General features: G+C 34.9%; 1 long non-coding RNA gene across 2 annotated transcripts in view; it reads right to left on the minus strand.

The window, feature by feature from the left end:
* LOC125086193 (uncharacterized) overlaps positions 1 to 20,111 on the minus strand; it is a 65,984-nt gene extending 45,873 nt beyond the window's left edge. For both annotated transcript variants that reach the window (XR_007123116.1, XR_007123117.1), the window contains exon 1: positions 19,939 to 20,111. This is a non-coding gene — a long non-coding RNA (uncharacterized LOC125086193). The remainder of the gene's footprint in view (positions 1 to 19,938) is intronic.
* Between the last annotated feature and the right edge of the window lie 640 nt (positions 20,112 to 20,751).

Raw genomic sequence — 20,751 nt, forward strand, 5'->3', positions numbered from 1 at the left:
CTCCTCAGTTGCACGAGCAACTTGTTATAATCAATCTCTCTCTCTCTCTCTTTTAGTGTCTACACACACACTCACACGCATACACACGGAGGCAAGTGCACAGACACATCCTATTGGTTCTGTTTTTATGGAGAACATCGACCGCTACAGGGAGGTTGGATGTCTTAAAGATGGCTATCTGAATACCAACCAGCCTCTTCAGGTAGGTTTTGCCATGTAATTCCTTGTCAAATCCTGTCACAGACTCCCTCTTAGAATTATTTTAGAACTAGGTCAGTAGAGATCTGTTGGATGCACTGGCTTCACCTTTGTACTCGAATTATTCCCACACGCAGGACTGACTACCCCAGTAGTCACTATTACATCTCTAGAATGTCTGTGATGAAAAGAAGCAACTTTGAAGGTTATTTCTGCTATGCCACATCCTGCTGTTAGCTGCCCCAGGAGGCAAAGGGTTGATATCAGTGGAAGGGCTGAGAATAGAAGACAGTGGGGGAGAAAGAGGAGAGAATTCCACACCTCCATCAACATTTTGGGCAAAATTGTTTCCAATATCTCCAAAAATTAATTAATACTACATGGTGAAATGACTTGTCTAGAGATGTCTTCTTCCCCATTACAATTTTAAGTATTTGTGGAAGAATTTCATCAAATATGAATCTCAGATAACAAAACTTTTCATATCATGAAATATTTTTTTTTCTAGTTATTTGCCATGCCCTGTTATTTTAAGTATTAGGTAGTGAGGTGGTTTTAGAAGGAGCCATTTTAGAAACACTGACTGGAATCCTTCATTTAAAAGGACATGTTTAATTTGATGGTGAAACCAGAGTTGAATGGTTGGTAGAAGGGTAGGCAGAAGTTGAGAAGCAATTTTGAGGGGGATGGCTTGGGTGAAGGATCACTTTCCTTTACTCTTTACAATTTGGAACCCGTATCTCAGCCTTGGGGAGAACAAAGGGAATTTGCCTCTGGTGCAAATCTCCAAGGGCTCTCTACCCAAGGCTCTACATGGAAACTTCTGGCAATCACTACAAACTTTGGTCATGACTGTTCCTTGTGGAGAACTCTCTCCTTTTTACCATATATATATATATATATATATATATATATATATATATATAAATAAAATTTGTTAGTGGCCTTCAAGAATATTAACTTAGATAAAGAATCAAAGATGGGATTTTTTTTTCACTCTAAAGCTGTATTTTACTATTTTTTCTACTGTATATTCTACTGCCTTTTATTTCTTTTATGCATATCTTTATGGGGAAAATTCCCTTCTCCTGCTCCTGACTTTCCATGTGAAGTGACTCCACTGGCAAACTAGCAAAATACTCTTCACTCTTATTCATTCTACTCCAGACAGGCATTTAATTGGAAAGTTTGGAAGGAAAAACTGCACGTGAGCTAGCATATACCCATCTGCGCGTGTGTGTGTGTGTGTGTGTGTGTGTGTGTGTGTGTTTCTCTCATTCTCTCTATTTCTATCCCTGAAGAACTGGCCCGCCTGCGGAATGGGTATACTCTTGGATGACCTCCAAACCATAATTTTCAGCCTGCACACTCAAAAGTGTAAGCCATATATTTCAAAATAAGCTGCAGCAGAAATAAAGGTGATATCCTGTCTCCATATGTCTTATTTTTTATTTCAGAATTTGAGCAAGGAAGATGGGTGCCATTTATTGAGTGCCTCAAGAATCCAGATGATGAAAACATTGTTTGAAACAAACAAATCCTTGTCTTCTGCATGAAAATGAAGCAGCACCAACATACATTTACCTATATTTCATACTGTTACTTTAACTCCTTTGTGTTTTTAATTGTGACTCAAAATTGTGTGTGGGTAATAGAACCTAATTTGATATTCTTATTTTTCTCTTCAAAAGAGAAAAAAGTGTCTGTCTGACACTTAATTTTCTCTGAGGTGAAATGATATTTTGTACCTATATTAGAATAAGTCAAAGGAAATGAAAACAGATGAAGACTTTTGATGGCAAACACCTGTATTATAAATTCCTTCACTCTATTAGAGTATATAAATTTGACCCAAAACAAAGCAATAGCTTTAATAATTTTCTTTTTTTTTAATGTTTTACCACAGATTGTGCTATTTTGTAGAACTGACATGCACTGCCATTACAAACCTTTTAATTCTTTATTCCTTTTAGACATTACAAGGAGCCAACATAGAGGTTGATGACTGCCCTGCTACTGTATTATGATTTCTTTATTCTTCCCTTGGGTGTTCCCATTAATTTAGAGGTGGCATTTCTCTCCAACGAGAAAACCTATTAAAACCAAGAGCTAAGTAAAAATCTCTCTTTTCAGTTACTTTCTTAGCAACTGGAACCGTAGGGGTTTCAATAGCAGTTGGATGCTACTCTAACATCATAATGTTTAACCAAAAACTATGACAAATTAGTCAAAACTCTTTAAACTGGCTGTATTGGGGACAAAGAGATACAGTAGTATTCTAAAGGACATAATCTGAGACTATATGTGTGTCACAGTCAACACTTCAGGGGTGGCTTATAATGAACAATGTTCATCTGGACAGGCTCACTCAGACAATGAGCTGAGTCAGCAGAAAGAAAGGGCACTCCTGAGGGAGCACCATGGTAGCTGTTTTCATTGCTGCTGGGAATCCTACGAGGTGTGGTTTCCATAAAAATGAGAGGAACAGAATGCCAGGGGCTACCATTCAGGACACCTGAAGTCTCTTTGGAAGTGGCACTACACACCTGAGTCTCTATGACCAAACTAGAAACATGGTTATTGTTTCTGAATGCCTATTGATTCCTTGATGATGGTGTCCCTTGGCTCCCATTTAGTCATCACGGTATGTTCCCTTATGATCTCCCTGAAATTTTGTGTTCTTCATAAAAGTGTTCTAGGTTGTCTTGCAAATTATCATAACTTTGAAACTCTTTTTAGCAGTTCCATGTGGAACATGTCCCTCCAGATCATATCCAGAATGAATGAAATCCCTGATGATGTTACGGCAATTTCTAGGAAGTATGCTTCTGTCATCTGGCTCAAATATCCTTAAGGTTAATTGTGAATGAGTCAAAGTCAAAATAAGCCTCTTTTCATTTGCCCTGTACAAAGAAAAGAGTAGAAAGATCATCATGGTGACATTGATGAATGAGACAGAATTAAATGAGAATTCACTGGTAAGATAAAGGAGCTAAGAAATATAGGCCCAAATTTCAAGGTGACAAGTGGCAAGAACTCACCTGTCAATTGGACCTATGGCTGTAAAATCAATGATCCCATGAGCTACTCTTGCTATGAGACTCCAAATTATTCCAGAAATTGCAGTTTAATTGGAGTATTTTGTTTCTGTCTAACTCCACAAGCATGATGGTATTCCATCAATTCTACTGCTTTGAAATGATTTACTTTTTTGGTTCCCAGGTCTACTGAAAAGATTATATTGGAATCACACATTGAAGACCCAAGAATAGGGCAGCTTCAATTCTGAAGATTCTTGAGGCAGTGACTGGTAGGACTGAGTTGACCCAGAACGTGGTCAATGCTTGCTAACTGCTAATGCTGTGCCATCTACACTCTCAATGATATCATTGGTTTGATGGATATGAACCCTGGAACAAAGAGAATGACAGGAATGAATGTTAAGATCCCAAGTGTTTTCTGAAATGTATCTGAGTTCTTCCAAATGCCTGTAGATTTATTGGAACAAATGTCCTACAGCAGTAGCTACTTGTTTGATCACACTGAAGGTATCATGCTGGTGTTTCCTTCATGTACATGCTCTCAGACTGGGGAGAATGTGATTATAGTCAACCAATAATGACTTGATAGCACTTTTTTGTGCAGTATCAAAATAAGTGGTAATTATCTGATTAAAAATACTCCTTTAAATTATATGAAACAAGAAACATTAAAACAGATCTATTTTTTTCTTAAAATGAACTGATACATTTGATTAATCCATGAATTCCCATTTTAAGATAGTATAGGAATCAAAGAACAGACTATCCAAAAATTATATGGTATATAATCCAATGTTTACTTTTATAATTCTGAGCTTATATTTCTGCTGGTCTTTATTAAGAGGATCAATTATTTGAAAATTATTGAAATTAAGATAATTTTGAAAATATAAGTCCTTGACATTTCTGCTTACTTTGGATTCTGCATACTTAGGAGTTGCTACCCTCAAATCTAAGATTGTTGTCATAAATTCTTCTACAACCAGGTAGAAAGAGGGTTGTCTTTTAACTTCACCCTGTATTTTGAGTAAAAGTTAATTACTTTGATTGCTTTTATTTTATTTTGAATCAACATGGTTATAAACACTTTGAGGATGGAGAATAAGTTTTTCTCATGTTTTTTATAGCTTTCCACCTGCATAGGCCAGTTTTGAGAATAAACAAGAGCTCCATAAATAGGCACTGAATTAAAGTAGCACAAGATCCAGTCTCTACCTTTTTTTCCCTGTGACCAGAATCTATGTATGTAATTTGGTGAACATCTCTTTTGTCTCTTTAGGGACACCATGTGAGTTTAACTTTACTCTTCATGTATATGGTAACAAATTCATGATAATACATGAATGTCCTATTGAATGATTTCAAAATCACTTACAAAGGTTTAAGAGAAAACTAGATGCAAATTATGAACAAGTATTTAAATATAAAGCTTTCTAATAAGGGTTTTTTAAATGACTTTTGCAATAACATTTGAAAGACTGGTTAGAGTGGTTGCTTTTCAGAGATAAATAATGGAACTTCTTTAGAATGGTCAACATAGATTTAGAAGACAATGTCAAATTTATAATAGAATTTCTCAGAATTAAGAGCAACACTGCAGATAGGAAACTGCCAAACTAGCTTCCGGTCCCCTGCTATTACGCTTGACCTCTAACAAGTTTTACCCCAGTAGCTGAGATTGTACATAGACACACTAGATACATGTTTTAAAATAGTGAATACCTTCAAAGATATTTTCAGTGGATGAAAAATACATAGTGTAAGAATTCTTTTAGATATAGTATATTTAAAAAAATATTTTACTGTTGTTTTTGTGGAATGAATGAGTTTCTGTAATGAGTTTTACTACCTGCCATGAAATCAAGAACTGTGTTTTTTTTTGTTTGTTCTTTTTTTTTTTTTTTTTTAAAGAAAGCTGAGAAGCAAAAAAAAAAATTTCGGGCAATGACTGACATTTCTTCTCCAAGAAGAGAAGTTGATTTGAGTCAGAGTTTCAAATCTAGAAACATCCAGTTGAATAAGAAGAAATCACGAGAGAGAAAGTCTTGTGAGTCCAACCAAGCCACCAACCAAATCAGATTTTAGTTGTTTATATAAATTTTAGAAAATGCCAGAAAAAAATTGAGGTGTGAGGTTTTAGAATTTCTAAGTGCATATTTTTATTTCTCGACAGACTCCATTAACCCTGGTCCAAGATTGAGATTGTTTACAGATTTTCTTTTAAAAACCATGAGAACATTAACTATGTTGATGTCCAATATCTTCTCTAGAGCTAACATTAAGTAAACATTATAGATTGATTATGAAATGGCCACATTGTAACAACTTGATAGCACATCTGTGGGTATAATTTTGTCCTTTCATAAGGATCACTGGTGGCTGCATTCATTTGGATAGAGGCCAGTACAGGTGGACTTCAGTGTTACCGTAAATTATCTTAAAGCTGAGTTCAGTGCATTTACTAAAATGCTATGGATTAATTTTTTAAATTTGCAACCAATACTAATATACACTTTTTTGCAGCATTACTGCTATTTAGATGGAATAGCACAATATAATATGTTGATGAGGTAAAGGAGATAAAAATAGGAAACTGATGAGCCATAGGGAAATATGACTGAGAACAAATCGATTTCATAAAACAAATATAATTGGCGTGACAATAAAAGGTGTATTATCCATACAGGTCAAACCCTATTATAGTGATTTTCAAGAGAACTCAGTATAAAGGAATTTTAAATAAACAAGTAAAATAAATGGGCTTTTCCATGGTGCTTATGTATGTTCTGTCTCCATCTTCCTTGTAATGGAACTCATTAGAAAGATTTGACCTGCACATCTAAGAATTGATTACCCATGATAATGTGAGATTGGGCAGGCATCCTTTCTCGAATTAATACTATTCATCTTGCATTTATAAAAGGCTTTATTACACTGATGTCCCCCACCACCACCACCTATTATCCCATATTTTAGGACAGTAATAGAAGAAAAACCATGAAGAAAACAAGTTAGATGCACAGGTGAAATGTCTGGTCTTTGGGTCCAAATGCTAGTCTACCTTACAGGTATTGTGGCAGCATGGACTTAATACTTAGCCACCCTTTTTCGGAAATGAAGAAATTTAGAAAAATTTCTTCATTTCCAAAAAAGGAATAATGGGACTTACATCATAGAAGTATTAATGAGAATTAGATGCATTGTACATAGCACTATGATTTACTGGCAATAAGCACTTAATAAACATCCCTAGTGTCATGGGATATACAGGCTATGTGTGAGACGGTTCACAAATGAGAAGCTGCATAACAAAGGGGTTAAGTGCTTCTGTAGGAGGTTTGATGCTTCTTATTAAAAACAAATTGACTCAGCTTTATCTGTAGCAGGGCTTTTATCAGAACGAATGTTATTAAGCAAATGGAAATGTTGTGCTTTCATCTCTATGTTTTCTTTTATCCAGTCATTTTTAGAGAGACACCTGAGAAATGGAAAGAATTCTCTCTTATCATGCTAGATAATTTACTCCATGAATTTGGATGGCTCACTTCTCTTTTCACAGCTCAGTTTCTTTGTCTACAAGTAACCTCTAAGGCCCTTTTCTGTGTGAAAATAATATTATTTCACAAAGTAGATCATCAAACTCTTGAACACTGAAGTTTGATTCAAAGAAATAAGTTTCCTAAATTAAAAGAAAAGAAATCCACATTGTGACCATGAAAAATGTTGCATTTAATTTTATGCATATTATTTAGGCATTGATATTTTCTAACTCAGGACTTCCTCTGGTTTGCATCCCATTTTAAAAAAAAGTTATAATGGAAATTCAGATGCATAAATTCAACTTAGCATTGACAGCAATTACGGAATTAAAGTTTTCCCTACCAAGTTCAAATGTTACCATTAATAATCTATTGTGGCTTATGGTATAATGTATCACAGCTTTATAGAATGACAGACAAAATTAAAATCTGATATAGGTAAATATTTCCAAAAGGCTACACGATTTCATTGAATAATTCACATTTTCAGTTAAGAAACTACTTTCTAGACCACATATGATATTTTATTTTTCTTCTTCAATCTCCCTTTCTAAAGATTAGGTTTATATAATTATTTGAATAAAGTGACTTTTTTAAAAAAGAGGGATAAAGAAAATCATAGACATTTCCACAATTTCATATTATAGATAATTTTATAACACTTGATTTTGGTATGCTGTGAATATCTACAAAGGCAATTTAATTTGGATCTATTCTGTGTTTCTGTCATATTTTGGTGGCAGAGATAATCTTGGTGGACAAACAGCCATAAGAAATCATTTCAACTGTCTGATTTATGACATAATCTGAATAGTTGTGAAAATTGTGGATCACAATTTTCTTAAAGGATAAATTAAATATCTTAAATTGACTTTAGTAGAAAAAAATCTCAGTATAGTTTTAACTCTTCATATTTCAAGTGTATTTTTATAATTCATTTTACACTTATTATTTAACTCACTTGACATGATCGTTTCCTCCATGGATTCCCATCACTCTTGCTGCACTCCCGTTTTGGACTTTTAGTATGAGCCCTGCTTCTGACATCTGAAACTGAAAAATTCAACTCCTTGCATTTCTTCCCTATGGAAGCTATATACCGCAGTTATAAACTAGTTTAAACCTAAAGCATAGCCTGAATTAGCAAGAGAATTTATAACTTTCCTAAGTTGCTCATAAACAAGAAATCTGAGTAAGTTTGCATTGCTAAAATTCAGGGTAAAAACGTTCTCAGAGTTCCTCAACAGTGTTTCAATGATCAACTTCCCAATAATAAAAATAGGGGTAATGCTAACTTGAAATACAACTTTGGTAATACCTTGAAAATGTCTATTTTGTACTTTTAGTATTAATGTCCAGATCAGCATCTGGGAAACCCCCACAGTCATATCATATCATTGTAATAATAACAGTCAAGATTTAGTGAACCCCTTATTCTATTGCACAACCCAGTGGTTCCAGATTATTATGGAGTTTGCAAAGAATATCCTTAACACACACACACACACACACAAAGGCGTGTGTGCACACACACACGCACCCACACACAATCCTTACAAATAAGTGACCATGTTGTTTCCCGATTTGACTTAGTTCATCAGCAAAATGAATTGTCTGAATTATCTAACTTCTCCTTAAAACTAATGGTTTTACATAGGATATTTCTCGCAGGAAATCAGATTCAGATGAAGAACATCCTTCAGAAGGCACATCTAGGAATCAAAGTTTATGGATAAAGGGATTTAACCAGTGAAAATTAGACATTTAAAAGGAATTGTTTCGAAAAATTATAAATATGACTAGATTTCCAATAGGCTGGACCACTTGGCACATGTGTAACATATTGAGATTATTATGAAAGCACAGAATTCATTAATCTGTTAATAGTCTCAATTTCAGCTAATCATGCAGAGCTATGTCCTGGGACCTTGAAGATCCAGTAGCCCTAATTCCCTAAACTTCTGACAGGGAAATTGAGGTCCCAAAGGAGTCACCCAGTTACTTAGTAACATATCTTCTTATTCTTTACCCAGTGTTCTTCTTATTTGCTGTGTGACTATAATGAGAAACAGACATAAAAATACTGAGAGATGTTAATCAATTGACCAGAGTTTTGGAGAAACGAGTATTTAAAAACCCCTAATGAGTGACACTGACTATGAAATTATCTGAAGGGGAAGCCTATTGGTAGCTTAAAGGGTAAGGAAGATGATAGGTGGCTGAGAAAAAGAAAAGAAAGAAAAAGTTCCATAAATATTTAGTAAATATGTTTGTAGTTCTTTTGGCCATGTTATAAGAGAAGAGCCTTTAAAGACCAGTTTTCCATACTCTTGAATTCATTTTATAGTAAAAAGGTGATATCTTTGAATAAATGATTTGGTATACAAAAATTATAGATGATATCAATTTTAAATATGTTATATAGCAATTTATTCTTTTAATAATGGTACAGTCAAGATCATTGTATTATTATTATTATTATTATTATTATTATTTTCACCTAGCCTAAAAGATCAGGGGTCACATTTATTGAGTGCTACAACATACCCTGGTTTGAACCTGAAAAAAAGATGGAGTCGTGCATACTTATCTATTATCATCTTTAAACTATGTCAGCATACATATTGCCTGGAGTAAATATTTACTAGTGGTTACTATTGTCCAGTCTGGAAATAACATGTAGTTCATAAATGAAAGCTGAAAGTACAGTTTTGTTGGAGAGTGAGCTCAAGTATCTGACCTAGGTATTTTAGTTAACATCTTTTCTGAGGCATTAAGATCTTAAGTTTTAAATTGACTTTAGGTATCTCTTGATAGATTGCTACCCAAATAATTTTTAAGGGATTTATAGGGAAAAATAAATTCAAACTCACCTTCAGGTAATTCTAAAATTTTCTCTCTGAAGATGTTAAAGGTAACGTATAACAGTAAATGTTCTGATGCAGATTTCTACTCTGATGCATTCAGAGGATATGTAGCATTAAGAGGTCTATATGGCAATGAATTACCACATAGCTTATGCAAATCTGTGGCAATACTGTGTTCAAATGAGGATCTTGGTTTCAATACATTTTTTCAGAAATGCATTTGGTCCTCTTTAAACGGAAATCTGACTCCACATGAAGTGGCAAAAAACAGTCCTAAAGTCAATGCTTGTTTCTTTAACTATGATATTTTTGGCATTTTCTCATCAAAACAAACCAAACATAACTCTATGGCTCCTTAGAATATTTTAAAATAAGGGTTCATATGAGATACTATGAGTGTAAAAATATGAAAACCAATATCCATGAAGCTACCTATAATACTTGCTCCTTTATAAAAACAATAAAATGAGGGCAATGGAGATCATGTTAAAATATAAAGCTTTAATCATATTACCAATCCCTTATGTAACATGAAAACAGTAAACTGTAAAAGGCTCAATTCTAAAAATTTGAATAAAAGGGAGACAGGAGACATTTTCTCAATTTCTGCAACCAAAGGAGTTAGTGGAGGTAGGGCAAAGAGATCTTTTAACCTAAATCTTTATATTAAATCATCATTATGGTATTTTAACTTGAAATGAATAAATACAGTTTCTAATGAATATGTTCACTTGAAAATTTTTCAATAATTTTAAGGTAAATTAAGAAGCAGTGAATATAAGACTTCCTACTTGATACTTTGTTCATTTTTTACTGTTTGTGATACATAACTAGGTGATTAAAAATGAAGATACGAAGGATGATCTAGCAAGTAAAAGGTAGTGATTACTCCTAAAGCCAAAGGGACATCAGGAAATAGAAAGGGGGTTGGGATCTTCAGCTAGATATAGTTTGTTTCTTAATGGCTTGGAGTAAATGAAGAAAAGCATTAAAAATTGTCAATCTTGGTGTAGAAGCATGAAAATATATTTACATTGCTTATACCTTTTGTGTAGTTTGAAATATTTCTAAATTAAAAATGATTTTTTTCCTACTTTTTGTATTCTAGCTTACAAAGATGTTTATATATGACTTAGTTTGTGAAATTCTAAAACCTTCATTTTCTTTATCGGTTAGAGATTTCCTTTTCTTCAAAGTTCAAAACTATATATTTAAAATGAGTAAATTTATGTAATTTAGAGAACTGTCAATTGAAAAAAACTTTCAGCAGAAAGATAAATTTTTAAAGCTTTTAATGTATTCTATACATAATAGATTTATTATCCCCTTTTACATTTATATAATTACTTTCAAGTCATAATATATGCTTTATGCATGTTATCTAACATTTCAGAGGCATAAACATGGCTATTTTGTTCAAAATATCAATTAATGCATATGTATAAATGGACTTTCTCTTAGAGTTACCAAACACTCTGTAAATAAGAAATATACTTTGTAGATTTGTTGACATAAACAAGTGTGACTATATTCCAGGAGCAAATACTAGGGAATTTTGTGTTTTCTTCTCTCACTGGATACAATTTTTAGAAGATTAATCCTCTAGAAAACAAAAACAAAACCTAGAACATAAGAGCTTCAGGTATCACCAAGAGTGTATATGTAAAAATTTAAACAAAATCATTATAGATGATTTTCTCTGTTAACTTCAAGGATAATTTGTTTAGACTAAAATCACTACCTTAAATATTCTTACAAAAACTCACCATATCGTACCAATCTGGTTTTAATGTAAGCTGCAATGGAATCACTTTAATTATATCTTGAAGAACGCCTATAGTCACCATGTATTAATTATAAAGGAAAGTGTATGTAAGTTTACAGATCTTTTTAACCTTTCTCTCTCTCTCTTTCTTTCAGTACAGGCATCATAACTACTAGATTGCTTTTTATGCTAAGGACACTTTATTCATTCACAATTCGAAGCTTGTACATAGTGTCCAATAATGGTAAAGCACTTGCAAAAATGTTGCACCTGGAACAGGGAGGAGTGAGGAGAGCAAAGGTCAAATCCAGGCCTTAATAAGCATTGACTAAACAGACTTTAGACTCAGCGAAAAGTCCAGACGACCCCTGCAGCGTCATCTTACAGCTGATTTTCTTCTTTTCAAGATGTAGTATAATCCATAAATACAACCAAATCACTAGCAGCTTAGGCTTTGGTTTGGTTTTTATCTTCCAGGGGTCCCCCCCTTCCCTTCACAGAGATTTGAAAAATTAACCCTTTTCTGTCCTCAGACTAACCAAAGAATGAATTTCTTCCTGGTCACTGTTGTCAGCTTAAATCTTTCCGTCCTTTCAGGGCTTGGGGCGGGGGGCACTCTGTGAAGTGCTTACAACAACCGGGGCAGTGGTGAGTGTTTCATTTTCTCCCCTTAAACGTTGATGGATATCCCAGAGATGGCTAATGGCAACAAGTATCAGACGACTCCACAATTCCGTGAAATACGTCTCTTTCATGAATGTTCCTAAGCAATCAACAGGATACTTAAAACCGTACATGGAATTTTGGTTTAGTTCTGGTTTCCCATCACACAGAGATGACATCTCCACACAGATTTCTAGACAATCCATCTGGATGAGAAAAATATAATCAACTAAGAATCAACTTTTTGACATAGTTGCCTCATTTTGGATTCTCTGGTACCGTTCCCACTCTCATATTCTTATGGACATAAATCTCTTCTCATACCTTTGTTCTCATCCACATTTGCTGAAGGAGAGGTTTGGCCTTTTAAGTTAAAAAAGCAAATTTCTCGGGGCGCCTGGGTGGCTCAGTGGGTTAAGCCGCTGCCTTCGGCTCAGGTCATGATCCCAGGTCCTGGGTTCGAGCCCCGCATCAGGCTTTCTGCTCAGCAGGGAGCCTGCTTCCTCCTCTCTCTCTCTGCCTGCCTCTCTGCCTACTTGTGATTTCTCTCTGTCAAATAAATAAATAAAAATCTTAAAAAAAAAAAAAAAGCAAATTTCTCTGCAGGAATATACCAAATCAAGTATGAACTACAGGAATGTAGAGTCCACCTCAAGGGCATTACTTGAGAGAAAACTTCCACTCCATCATGGGTATAGTCCACGTGCGGGAAGTGAGAGCTGTCCAATCACACTCAGTGTCACCCTGTTATTCTGTTTACAACCCTGCAGATTTTCAGAATGCCAAAGACATCTGCAACTGCCCCTACATTTATTCTTTTGATGTCACGTATACCCTGTTTGCCCCCACTTCCTCCACACTTTAAAAATATAAAACTAAAAAAAACAAAAACAAAAACAGAAAAAAAACCAGCTCTGAGTGGGAACCACAGCTGGGTGAGGCAAAGTCTTACTTAAGCAGGAATGGCTGAGAACATAGCAAACTGGGGGAGAAGCCTCCAATGTTCAGAAGTGTGCCCTAGTCTGGGGAAAGGTTCTTTAGTAGGAACATGAACACAGACACAAATGGTTTCCGGAGAGTTAAAGGGGGCCCGGGTTTCTCGAGGAGCTAGCCCTGTCTCTGACTGATGATCCCAGTCTTACAGAACAGGAAAGGGGATAGAGTGAGAGGCAGACATTTTACACAGCTGCAAAGCTCGCCAAACTGATCACAATTTCTCCTGTGTTGTTCATCTAAAGAATTAGGATATACAGGAAAACAGACTAGCCAATCTCAACCACAACCCCATATAAATATAAAGACTAAAATTCCCTTAGTATTTGTGATTATCTGTGATCCTACAGAATCAAGACCCATCTATTTTTCAGAATAACATGGAAGAAAAGAAAGTGGGAGTGACTCAGAGCTGTATTCCTTGTTTACACCACTCTATTTTGAACATCTTAGCTTCAATCATCTGAAATTACAGCACCAATATAATTTTAATTATTTTTCCCAAGATCCTGTTGTCCATTATCTCCTACACAAATGGCTAGATTCCCTGTCAATTAGAATTTGTTGTTTTAAAAGTAAAATTTAGCTTAAAATGTGTATAATTTTTTAGACTTTGTTTTAGCTTAGGTTTTCTGTTTATATTTTGATGTCTCAACTTTCTAACTATATTTTATGCATTTAGGGTAATAGAACAAAAATGGGTTAAATCATTGCCATACATTTTTTTTATAATGCATTTTTAAATACATGAATCAGGAGGAAAATGATCAAATATGAGATATTGTAATTAATGCATATAGTTAATGATATAATGAGAGTTTAAATATTTTGGTCATACAAATTGACTGTTTGCAAGGTTCATAAAGAATTGACTTTATATGTTGGTGGCTTAGAACATGCCATCATAGGTGTGAATCCCATGGGCAATCGTATTTCAGTTTTTGTGAAATTTTGATGTAAAGAAATCCTAATTGATCTGATCAGTCATAAGATGCATTTTTCAAACAATTTCACTAGTGTGGCTTTTGATGAGGCATCCCACTTTTGACAACTAGTAGATTTGCTGGAGGTAAAAAGTTGCCTGCAGAAGAATGAGCAAAGAATTCCAAATCAGAGACAGTGTTACTGTGAGGCTCATATTTTTCAATGACACTGATGTTTAATTTAGGGTTTTTCTAAACTCAATTATATATTTTAAAAATATGCACCTCTGGTGCATGTTTCTATCTTTCTTGGCCAAAATAATGTCAGGATCAGAGGGATAACTTGTTTTCACCTAACACTTTTACCATTTGAGAATTAAATTTTTAAAAAGTGAACATCTTTGACTCTTCGAAGTAATAAATCAACTATGAAGAAAATTATTTGAGTCATGAACTTGTCCAGAAGAAACAGAACCTGAAAACTCACATGCCCACTTTCACCGCGTTTATGACTTGCTAAGTGAGCCACTGACTACACAGATCATCTTTGATGTTTGTTATCTTTTAGTAACCTAAATCCAAATGAAATCTCCAGATTTTTTTTTCTTTTTTATATAATGACTACACGCATAATGGACCAAGAACTTTATATAGCAGATATTTTCAAGGTAAATTTTAAAATACGTGTTATGTTCCAATAATGATGATTTATTCCAAATACATTTCATATCGTCATTTTTTCATCTTAACTCAATCATTATGCCAGTATTTTAATGCTTTTTTTTTTTTTTTTAAACCAATCACTTGCTTAGCAGTTAGTCAAGAGACTATGCAGGTACATGATAACTTTCTTTGGATTACTTAAGATGAAATGGTAGAAACAGCCAACTCACATAATTTGTATAGAGGTTTAATCTCGCAGCTATATTAATTTTAATAAAAATTAAATGTTTTCAATTAGTTTAGATTGGCTAGTAAGGGAAAAACACAAAGACAAAACTGAGGCAGTAAAGCCTTACAATGCCTCCACTGATTTCTCCACTGGCCCTTCCTCTGCACATGGTCAATTAGAATTGAAAATCCTGTGCTGATTTCATTCGCTGGAATTTTTAAGCAGGTCAGGAAGAAAGATGTTATTGAAAGGAAAAGTCTCATCTAAATAAGAAAGGAGCACGTGGCCATCTGGTCTTAGCTATACATATAAAAAGTTATTTCAGCTGAACTGCAGGCTTGATGTTTAAAAAGATGTGCCAAAACTCAACCCAAAATCTGTTTACGGTAAAATATCCCAAATGTTTCTTTTTCAACCTCCAAATATGCAATACACAGTTCATTTCCTATCTGTGATTCATGAGCCCGTCTGACCCCAGCGCCTCACTGAGCTTGACTGAGTTTCAGGCAGGGGAACATTCAATCACTCTTAGAACACTACTCCTTAATGGGATAGCAACAGGACCGTGGGTCTTTTGAAAATTGTGAAAATAACTCGGATAGTTTTCACTCAAATTAATTTTGAGTTCTGACTGCATGTAGGCTTGAAAGAATAAAAGCTGAGAGACATCAAGCAACCAAACCAATTTTCCTTCTTTTCTCATTGTGACTTGAGGTTCCTGTGCATTCTCTGTGCAGTGCTAGGGCATCTACTAAAAATAATTTCAGGTCTCAAGCGTAAAGGCAAGTTTTTTTGTTTCTTTTAAACCCAATCTGTCCTTTCGTGAAGAGAAATTAGGAGTGTCAGCCGACTTTTAGAAGTCATCTTCCTAATGTCAAGAAACAAAGTTTTTCTTAAAAATAGCGTTTTATACTGTTTGCCACATTAGAGTCATATCTTTTGAAATGATTGAAATATGTTTTGATATGAGGCATTTGCAATAATTACATCATCAATACATCAATTTAGCCATTATCTGAGTATGTCCCCCTGCTAGCATAGACATAGCTATGTGGACCTCCCCATCAAAATTTTACATTCTTTTAAAATATGTTAATATTCTAACTCAAGATCATTTAAAAAAAAACTTTGATTATAGTAAAATACCAACACTTATTTTTCATCATAAAACTACATTCAAATATATTTTATATATACCCAATCTATACACATGTGCAAAAACACATGATTATTATATCAACTAAGCAAGCAAGAGTATAGGTTTTCACTAAAGTCTTCAGATAAATAATTGAATTAAGGATATTCTAACCTGTGAAACAAGAATCTTGACATATCTCTGACATGAGATATCATTGGTTGTTTTTGTATATTTACTGTTTGTTCTGCCATTTCAAATAAATCATTACTATTGTGTAAGAAGAATAAACTGTACTATAGTAAATTGTTCTTTCTCCTTTATGCTCTGAAAAACCATTTGTTCTTGAATTGGCGTTACGTAGTTCAACTATTTCAATCAAGTCCATTATCTTCTATTCTTTGAAAGGTGCCTTTTTAGTAACCTGTATCCCCAGTGGGCAATGTCATGTTTTGTTTTTAGAAAGTAGGTGAAATTTAAATCCAACAACTACTTGTTCATTTTTTTTATGTTTGACAAAACAATTATATAATTCATCCTCAGGCAAAAACTCCAGTATATGCTGGAAGAACTATTTATGTAAAAATTATGGAGTCAAGCCCAAAAATTTCTCAAAAAAGTTATTTATTAGTTCGCACTGGAGTCTTACCACACAGAATGTCACCTAACTTGTGTAGCTTGTTTTTTCTAAGTACAAAATGTGTCTGTTCTTTGAGCTATATGCTTTTCTCAACAAAAGTAACACAAAAGAAAAACAGAACAAAACATTTTTTCTCGTTTTAAAACAGTCATACAATAAATGCCTCAGTAAAATCAATCTCATTATTTTGTATGTTGGTGTATAAATCGTGCTGTTCATATACGTATGTGTTGCAAATCCTTTCAGAATTAATCCTTTTCTAAGTATGCAAGAAAGAAGTATTCAGAGCAAATTGCAAAATTCAAAAAAATAATGTATCAAATACTTGGTATATAAGAACTGGTAAGTATACCTGGCCATTCTATATTAATGAAGAGTAAATTACAAATCAAAACTTAGTAATTAAGAGACATTATGTATGTACGGTTGCTCTATATTTATGTCTCAGATATGGCAATCTGTTCCCATAAAATTATTAAACTTTGTTCTATTTGAGTTAAGTAAAATAAAACAGTACACTTAAATACACACATTATTAAAAATCTAGACAACTTGTTTGGTGGACAACTGTTTAGTGTAATACCCACAAAATAAACTTGAAAATAAATACAAACACTGCACCAGCCCATAAAATTTTAACCCAATTATCCTCTAACCCAGAGCACATGAAATGAGCATTACTTTTAAGTCATTTATATATATTCTTTCTTTAACCAGTAAATCACTTTAACCAGTGATTTAATGTTTACAAAAATGTAAATGCCAAATAAGAATCACCAAGTCATAACACCTTTCAGTACTGTTGCATTTTTATCCACGTGATTGCAAAATGTTCACCGTTTCTAAATCCTATTCATAGCATAGAAATTCAGCCACCTCTAAAATGTTCAACCAGCATCTTAGTAAGGCTTCCTAGAACCAGAAACTCTACCTGAGCACAGATACCTTGATAAACATGTCCATACTGCCCCATAAACACATCTTCAAGAGAGAGATAGCTACAAATAAAATAGTCCTTTCCTGTGGGTGTTGGTTAATCCCACAAACATGTGAACTTCCTATGGGCACACACCCAACAGACGTTGGAGATTAGGTGATTGCAAATGTTGCCCACAAAGGCAAAATTTTATATGTGATGACATCACCACCAAACCAGGGTTTCTCTGTGATATAATGATATAATTGCCCGGCTGAATGTGTCTCTTGAGTGTGTGTGTGTGTGTGCGTGCGTGCGTGTGTGTGTATTTGAGAGAGAGAGAGAGAGACGGTTAAAGAACAGCATCATCAGAAATGCTATAACCTTCTGCAAGCTTTGCAAGAATCTTTCCACAGACCTTTGACTTTTTCCAGATTTCACACAGCTTAAGTTCATTCAAAAATGCATTTCCCGCACGAGTAAATTGTGTTTTGTTTTCTTAGCACACTGTTCATCCTAAAATATGCCCCCGATGGGTCTGTTGGGATGAGATTTCTATACCCAATGAGGCATGTGTAGCTGTATGATATGATGCAGGAGTTGCAGGGTCCCTTGAGCCCTGCATTTGAACGGAGAAGACGTCTTGGTTTGAAAGGTAATGAAAGGGTTAAAAATTGAGGCTGTCTGGGGTAAAAGAAAGGGGATATTGTTGTCTTTAATCTTTCCGCAGTATGTGTAAGACTTCCATCCCGGATCTGCACATAGCAGTGGAATAGGCTGGGTATGCATTGCGTGCAAGCTCCTTGATTGTAGAGGGGGGAAAAAAACCTGGCTGGAGTCCAGACAGGCTGGAGCTCTGTTGATCATTATGTCTAGCCTTCAGGTGTCTCAGCACACAGTGGGCGGCGGTGGGGGAGGTGTAGATAACATGAGAGCAGACAAAGAAAAAAAAATGGTGTATTTTAAAAAGATTATGCGAAAATTTGTGTCCAAGTCCTCTTTAAAAAATGAATCCTACCGTCTTGGACTTTTATAATTAGAACACAAACCCTGCTCTGGCAGATCTCTTTAAGCCATAATTAGTTATGTCTGGAGCCTTTGAATAATTCCTTTCAATAATTGATGGAGTTGATACTCTCTTTTAAAAATAAGGAGGGCAATGTTTTCTTACAAACTCTCTTTTTGTTGGAGGCTTTGTCGTTCAAAATCTTCATCAGTCACAATCACATCGATTTGATTTGCCTTTTAATTTCTTATGAGACTTAGCCTATAACTTTTTAAGAATTTGGATGATTCTAGAAGTAAAGGCATAATGCATTGCTAGGTTAGCCTAGCTCTTTGTAAAAAGAAAGCAATAATACAGGATCATTCTTCCCCCATTTGTTTCCAATTATTTTATAAATTAAAAAAAAAAACTGGCTTGTATGTCGCTTCTGTTTGAAACTCCATCAAAAAACCTTACCAAGCATGTAAGTTAGATGCTCAGTGTATCTTTTGCCTTCTAGTAAGAAGAAATCCCAAATTCTTTTATTCTTCAAGCATTCTATAAAGAAGCTTCCACATGCTTCCTCCCCACCCCCACATCCTCACTCCACCCTATTAGGAATTAAAAAAAAAAAAAAATCTTTATACATGGAAGGCTGGATCCTGATACAGAAAGCTGTCTTTTCCTTCTATCTTTACACTGACCACTTTATACCCAGTCACCTTTCACTTCTGCCGGGACTTTATTTCACATTTTGTGGACAAAAACACCGAAACCAGCTCCGTTTCTATCATTATGATGAAATGAAAAGTGGTGGTTTAAAAAATAAATAAAAAGAAAGCTCTGGCTTGAAGCCATTGTTCAGAATTTAAGAGCTATTTGCCCCCAAGTGTCTTAGCAGTCTTTCATAGCTAATTATAATAACTGTCAGATGTCTGGAAAGTCGATGGTACCCTTGTCAGTGGAGTCAGCAAAGTTTGTCTTTTATTTTTCTTGGGGACAGATCAGATCTGATTAGACATAAAGAACGAGAAGAAGTGAACTAAGTACCTATGAGTGTGCCTTCATTTTTTTCTTATGAACAAAGCAGCCTACGGAAGCAAGGTTCCGGGGTGCAGCCCTCCTGCAGCTACTCTTTGGAATGCCTGACTTTTATTTTTAATTCTTTAACATAACAAAGCATGCAACAATTGTCCCCGAACCATCTTCCTGCCTGCCGGAGACCTTTTCCTACACATTTAAAAGAAGTGCCCTAAAAAAAATAAATAAATAAATAAATAAAATAAAATAAAATTAAAAAAAAAAAATCTCCAAATCGTTGATGCTTATGACATAAAACTATTTTCATCGGCACCCTGGACGGAAAGAAATGTATACTCACAATTTCAAAACGGTTATTTGGGCTAGTTCCTCGTCCCCGGAGGCCGAGCAGAGGCTTTTGCCAGACTGTCCCTGACGCAGGTGCAGAATCCCCCGTTTTCCTGAAGGAGGGAGGTGGGAAAGGGCTTCATAAAGTCACGCGGAACTCAGCCACTTGTGCTCAGGCATCCCTTGCTCCTGTGAAAGCTGTACTATCTGCAGTTCTGAATTGAACTAAATTACAGCCCATGTGAAAGACAGGGGCAGCGAGTCATGTGGGAGATTCACGGCCATCCGATTGGCCGCCGGGACAGAGCTCAGGCATTCTGCCTTTTCCACCATTGGTGAATAGTTAAAACTGAAAGCATCGAGAGCCTCCTCGTGAGCTTATTTGTCCTTTATGTGTGGAAGAATGACTGTAGGATTTTACAGTGACAGAATTAGTTAAGAAAGGGACTGAAGTCATCCTTCACGGAGACCAGGGGGAGGAGATTGGAAGCTCGGCTTTTTCAAGATTTTTTTTTTTTTTTTTTCCTTTTGATCCCCCTGCCCTGCAGTTTTGTCTGTGATTTGCCTGGTTTGCCTGTCAGAAAAAAAAACGTGTTTGTTTATTTGTTTGTTTTCCCGGTTAACTTTGGAGGTGACAGAAAGTAAATTATCATCTCATTCCTTTGTGGAACTCAATCCTGTAGAGAAGCACAAAATCGTTTTTGTTTTTTTGTTTTTTGTTGTTTTGTTTTGTTTTGTTTTTTTTCCAGTGATGAATTCACAGATTTTATTTTGAAAAAGAAGCTTTATTGCAGTTCTCAACTAGCAGGCTGAATTAGTCAATCGT

This window comes from Lutra lutra, chromosome 15 (assembly GCF_902655055.1).
Source record: "Lutra lutra chromosome 15, mLutLut1.2, whole genome shotgun sequence".
Lineage (NCBI taxonomy): Eukaryota > Metazoa > Chordata > Mammalia > Carnivora > Mustelidae > Lutra > Lutra lutra.